This window comes from Macaca mulatta, chromosome 3 (assembly GCF_049350105.2).
Source record: "Macaca mulatta isolate MMU2019108-1 chromosome 3, T2T-MMU8v2.0, whole genome shotgun sequence".
Taxonomy (NCBI): Eukaryota; Metazoa; Chordata; class Mammalia; order Primates; family Cercopithecidae; genus Macaca; species Macaca mulatta.
This window is the reverse complement of record NC_133408.1, coordinates 196,568,430-196,575,108: the sequence shown is the minus strand read 5'-3', so window position 1 is coordinate 196,575,108 and position 6,679 is coordinate 196,568,430.

The following is a 6,679-nucleotide window of genomic DNA, read 5'->3' as shown; positions in this document are numbered from 1 at the left end:
TCAGCTCACTGCAAGCTCCGCCTCCCGGGTTCCCGCCATTCTCCTGCCTCAGCCTCCTGAGCAGCTGGGACTACAGCCCGCCACCACGCCCGGCTAATTTTTTGTATTTTTAGTAGAGACGGGGTTTCACCGTGTTAACCAGGATGGTCTCGATCTCCTGACCTCATGATCCGCCTGCCTCGGCCTCCCAAAGTACTGGGATTACAGGCGTGAGCCACCACGCCCGGCTAGAAACCTATGTTTTTAAGGTAAAACGTCTTCTCTGTTGTGGCAAAATCATAGCCACAGAAAAGAAAATTCAGATCTGGTATGGATGAGAAAACAAAGGTTGATTTAGTTTCTTCTCCACCCATGACAACTTTTCACAGGAAAATCACAAGACTGATGGCCAATGAAGGGCAGCATAAGGCTCCACACGCATGGGGGTGTTCCTTGTGAAACTGAACACTGTGATGGGATTCACAGTCTGTTTCAGATCATAAACCTTGATTTGGTAATTTTAAAAATTGTGTAATTAATATACAATAGAGATTTAAAGTTAAACATTTTTAACGACAACCTAGTAATATCCTGAAGTTGGGTTTACAGTCACTTCTACATGGAAAATGGAGAACAATCAACCAGATGCAGGGTTTACAGTCACTTCTACATGGAAAATGGAGAACAATCAACCAGATGCAGGGTTTACAGTCACTTCTACATGGAAAACGTAGAACAATCAACCAGACGCGGGGTTTTACAATCACTTCTACATGGAAAACGGAGAACGATCAACCAGACGCAGGGTTTACAGTCACTTCTACATGGAAAACGGAGAACGATCAACCAGACGCAGGGTTTACAGTCACTTCTACATGGAAAATGGAGAACGATCAACCAGATGCAGGGTTTACAGTCACTTCTACATGGAAAATGGAGAACGATCAACCAGATGCAGAGCCGCGAATGCACATCCAATTGTCCAATGCCACACTAGAAAGCAAGCCCCCTTCATCCATCTGGGGCTCACTGTATTCGTCTGTTCTCACCCCGCTACGAGGACATCCCCGAGACTGGGTAGTTTATGAAGGAAGGAGGTTTAATTGGCTCATGGTTTAGCATGGCTGGAGAGGCCTCAGGAAACTTACCCATCGTGATAGAAGGGGAAGCAAACAGCCGGGCGCAGTGGCTCACGCCTGTAATCCCAGCACTTTGGGAGGCGGAGGTGGGCAGATCATGAGGTCAGGAGATCGAGGCCATCCTGGCTAACATGGTGAAACCCCATCTCTACTAAAAATACAAAAAAATTAGCTGGGCGTGGTGGTGGCGCCTGTAGTCCCAGCTACTCAGGAGGTTGAGGCAGAATGGTGTGAACCCAGGAGGCAGAGCTTGCAGTGAGCCGAGATTGTGCCACGGCACTCCAGAATGGGCGACAGAGAGAGACTCCGTCTCAAAAAAAAAAAAAAAAAAAAAAAAAAGAAAAAAGAAGGGGAAGTAGGGAAGCAAACATGTCTTTCTTCACATGGCAGCAGGAGGGAGAAGAATGAGAGCTGAGTGAAGGGGGAAGCTCCTTATAAAACCATCAGATCTTGTGAGAACTTACTACCACGAAAACAACATGGGGGAACCACTCCCATGATTCAACCACCTCCCACCAAGTCCCTCCTGCCACAGGTGGGGATTATGGGAACTACAATTCAAGATGAGATTTGGGTGGGTTCACAGCCAAACTACATCCTTCATCTTTCAACTTTTTATTATATTTTTAGACACAGAATCTCACTCTGTGACTCAGGTTGGAACTCAGTAGCACGATAATAGCTCACTTTAGCCTTTGACCCCCAGGCTGAAGTAATCCTCCTGCCTCAGCCTCCCAAGTAGCTGGGACTACAAGTATGTACCACTATGCCCAGCTAATTTTTAAATTTTTTTGTAGAGACAGGGTCTCACTATGTTGCCCAACCTGGTCTCAAACTCCTGGCCTCAACTGATCCTCCTGCCTCATCATCTTTCAAATTAAATTTGCTAAGTAGGTTTTTGATTATATTTTTCCTGGGGAAATATGATTACTTTAAGATATTTTATGTATTTTTGAGGTGCAAAGACTGACATACAGATAGTAAATAGCTCAGTATTAAGTAGGACGAAGATTGATAGCCATGGATCTTGTCCAACCCCCTCATTTTACAGATTAGAAAATTTGATCTCAGCAAGGATAGAAAATTACCCAGGTGGATGCAATTTCCAATTCTCTTTCTTTATATTAATATCATGATGCCTTGTTATTGTGCTAAAATTATTTCAGTCATGTTTCAAAGGGAGCCTTTTTCCTTACTTTTCAAGATTAGGAGATCATTGAGCAAAGTACACCCATGTGGGGCCATGCTGGCCATCTGTTTGCCCCTGTCCTCCCCCTTTCTCCCTCCCTTATAGAATCTCTTTCTTCCTTTGTAGAACTTCCCTGCCGCTGCACAGGTTCTGGGCCAGCCCTGCCCCAGTTGACGAACCACTCTTTGGGTAATACTGGGTAAGGCCTCTCTGTTGAAGGCACCCAGCCTGGATTCTGCTTCCCCAGATCCCTCACCTCCATGACTGTTCTGAAGTGGTGGCTGTGGGTTACTGTTTCATTCTGCCCAGGTAACATCATTTAATTTTTTTTTTTTTTTAGACAAGGTCTCACTCTGTCACCCAGGCTGAAGTACAGTGGTGCAATCTCAGCTCACTTCAGCCTCAACCTCCCAGGCTCAACTGATACTCCCACCTCAGCCTCCTGAGTAGCTGGGACTACAGGCATGTACCACCATACCTGGGTAATTTTTGTATTTTTTGTAGAGGCAGGGTTTCACCATGTTGCCCAGGCTGGTCTCGAACTCCTGGGTTCAAGCAATCTGCCCACCTCAGCCTCCCAAAGTACTTGGATTATAGGTATGAGCCACCACACCAGGCCATCATTTAATTTTTTTAAGCATCTTATTGCAGAAAATTCTAAACATCTACAGAAGTAGAGAGATGAGCTTAATAAAGCCTCACATGCCAATCACTCAGCCACAGCAGCCACCAGTGCATCACTCGCTTTATCTGCTCCACAGCCACCTTCTCCCTGCACCTGCACCCTCTTCCCGCCCAGCTTATTTTGGAGCCAGCCCACACATTGTGCCACTTAACCCATCAATATTTCAGGATGTATTGCTAAAAGATAAGGACTGGGTTTTTGGTAAACCGTAACTACAGTTCCATTATCACACCCAAAGAAATTAAAAATACTTAACTCACCAAATACTGATAAGGACAGGAGGCAAGGAAGTTCTGGGCAGAGGAGGCTGGGTCTCCAGTGAGGGCCACACCCTCAAGCCTAAAAACCTAGTACTGTGGCCCAAAGTGAAAACATACATCTGTGTTTTCCAGCTCGAATGTTGCCTTTTCCAAAACCACTCATGGCCCGCCTCACCCGCAGTCCTGTGCCCATAAAAAGCCCTGGCTAAGCTGGCAGGGAGAGAAGCAGCAGCTGGATGTTGGAGAGAAGTGGCCTGAGTTCAGAGGAACAACTTGATGGCATAGCTTTGGAAAGATGACCTTCCCACTTTGTCCCCTTTTCAGCTCCCCTTACCACTAAGAGCCACTTTCATCAGCAACAAAATCTCCTGCGTGTACCACCTTCAATTCATTCATGCAACCTCATTCCTCCTGGGCGCCAGACAAGAACTCAAGTTCTACAAATGTGGGTGCAAAAGGCTGTCACACTGACCCTCTGCTGAGCTGTTAACACTTAAGCCACAGATGGCAAAGCTCAAAGGGCGCTGTAACACTTCCTTTGGGGCTTCCGGGGTTGCAAGCACCCTCCTTCAGACACTGCCGGGGTCGTCCACATGGAGTTCGCTCTAGCGCACCCGGAAGCTCTCGCCCGGACTCCTACACATGCGCACCTGTGCTCCCACGAGAGGCGGAGCCGGAAGTGAGTGGAGTTGGTCCCTTGCCGGTGCCCACGCACTTCAGTTCCCGCCGGCAGCGAGGTCCCGGAAACGTCCTGCTTCAATACCTGTCCTTCCATCAGCCTGGTTCCCAAACTGGAATCTCTCCAGTTCCATTGTTATAAATTAAAACTCTAAACCCCTAAATGAACGGGAAAGAGTGATTGACTAACTGTAGGGGCTGGGAACTGGGGGTCTAACTAGTCCTTATCCAGACTTTAAACAAACAATAGCCAGTTCACCACTCCTGCATGGCCCCGACTGTGCAAGGGGCCCAGCACCTGTGGTTGTTCCCTTGTCTTTATTGGATGTAAACCAAACAGTGACCAATAAAGTCCTTAAAATGGCCTACTGAAAAACAAAACAAAACGTGACAGGCAGCTCCCAATCGGCTTAGAGATATATTTTGCTGAGGTTGAGCATGTGCCCAGAAAAAAGAAACACAAGCCACAATAGAGTCTGTGTCCTGTGCTTTTACCAAAGAGGGTTTTGAGGACTTCAATATTTTAAGAGAAAGGAGTAAAGGGAAACAAAGGGGGTAGGCAAACAGGTGAGAGGCCACATTCTCATGAGGCTCTGATTAACACTCAGAGAATCTTCATTTCACCTGTGTAAAGAATGGAGCTGGCCGGGCGGGGAGGCTCACGCCTGTAATCCCAGTGCTCTGGGAGGCTGAGATGGGCAGATCACTTGAGGCCAGGAGTTCGAGACCAGCCTAGCCAACATGCCAAAACCCCATCTCTAAAAATACAAAAAAGTTAGCCAGGCATGGTGGCATGTGCCTGTAATCTCAGCTACTCGGGAGGCTGAGGCAGGAGGCTCATTTGCACCCAGGAGGTGGAGGTTGCAATGAGCCAAGATCACCCCACTGCACTCTAGCCTGGATGACAGAGTGAGACTCCATCTCAAAAAAACAAAAACAAAAACAAACAAACAAAAAAAACAGATTGGCGGGAAAAGCCAGTCATGCATTCGTCTCATGCTCAATAGGTCTACATTTCACATGAGATAACGCAGGCATGGGGATCACATCTGTCTGGAAACAGAGGGAAGGCAGGCATTGCGTGACTCAGTTCCCTTTGGCATGGCGAGTTTGGTCTTGAGATTCTCCTTTCCTTTTAGGCGGGTCATGTGGAGGGATCCGCTGGCTGCTCCCAACTGTCCTCTCTGTGGGGTCATGTTTGTGTCCACTGTCTGCTGCCGTTCTTCTACGCTGTGAGTCAGGTTCCAGGTATCTTGTAGTCTCACCAAAAGCAAGACTTCTGTTCTTGTGACTTTGCTGCCTCATTTTGGTTCAGGCAGAGAGTAAGGTAGACATGCTGTCATCCCATCATCTTGAAACCGTAAGGCCAGGTGTGGTGGCACACGCCTGTAATCCCAGCTATTCAGGAGGCTGAGGTGGGAGAATTGATGGAACCCCGGAGGCAGAGGTTGCAGTGAGCCGAGATTGCGCCACTGCACTCCAGTCTGGGAGACAGAGTGAGACTCTGCCTCAAAAAATAAAAAAAATAAATAAAATAAAGAAATGGTAAGCCTTTTGTATTTAAAAAATGCACACAACTATCTAAAATAATAGTTTAAATCAATTATAGTTTTAGTTAAGATTTTTTAATTAAAAATCTATAGTAAGATAGATGATATCTTGCTACAAATATTCTTTAGGACTTTTCCCCAAACTCTCTAAGGGAGGGAGTTGCACCATTGATATCAGACCATACCTTTGGTTAGAAGTCTTTAGATAATCCTAAAATTGTGTTGCTAAGTGAGAGTGGTTTTTCTGCTCAAGGGATAGACCTGGGAGTCACACAGACTTAGCTCTGAACCCCAATCTGTGGTATATTAGCTGTGTAACTAATGGTTACACAGTTACATTACATTGATGGGTAATCAAACCCATCATTTTAATTCTCCAATAGTGCTTACTTACAGGGTTGTAGTGCAACTTGAGCTAATGCACATAGTATTTGTCTAAGGTATAGTACGTGCTCAATACATGGGAGCCATTTTTATTTTCTTCATATTGGCAAGATCCAAGGAAGGATGTGATGATTACGTGAGTGCAGGGTAACTAGAAGGGTTCTCCCCTTGTCACTTTTTTTTTTTTTCTTTTGAGACGAAGGTTCGCTGTTGTTGCCCAGGCCGGAGTGCAATGGCATGATTTCGGCTCACTGCAACCTCCGCCTCCCAGGTTCAAGTGATTCTCCTGCCTTAGCTTCCCAGGTAGCTGGGATTGCAGGCATGCACCACCACGCCTCGCTAATGTTTGTAATTTTAGTAGAGATGGGGTTTCGCCGTGTTGGTCAAGCTGGAACTCCTCACCTCAGGTGATCCACCTGCCTCGGCCTCCCAAACTTCTGGGATTCCAGGTGTGAGCCGCTGCACCCAGCCCCCTTTTCACTCATTAGGTTTTCTATTTTCCAGCCACACTTGCTTACTCTAGGGCAGACCACACTCGAGAGTTCTCAGGAGAGTTTGTGAGCACGATACCCTTCTCTAAAAAACCACTTGTAAGTTCCCTGAGTGACAACTAACTTGCTCTTTCTGAATTACTGAACATACTCCAGAAACAAAATCCAGACAATAGAGTTCATTCTGCAGAAACGTTCCAGTTGCTGCCAGTCGAGGTGGTGGCTACAGAGCATTAGAGGCTATACCTGGTGCAGATGCACCTGACAGCAAACACTCAAAATATCCCGAGAATGACGCTGTGGTCTAAGAAGGGTGTGTGTTCA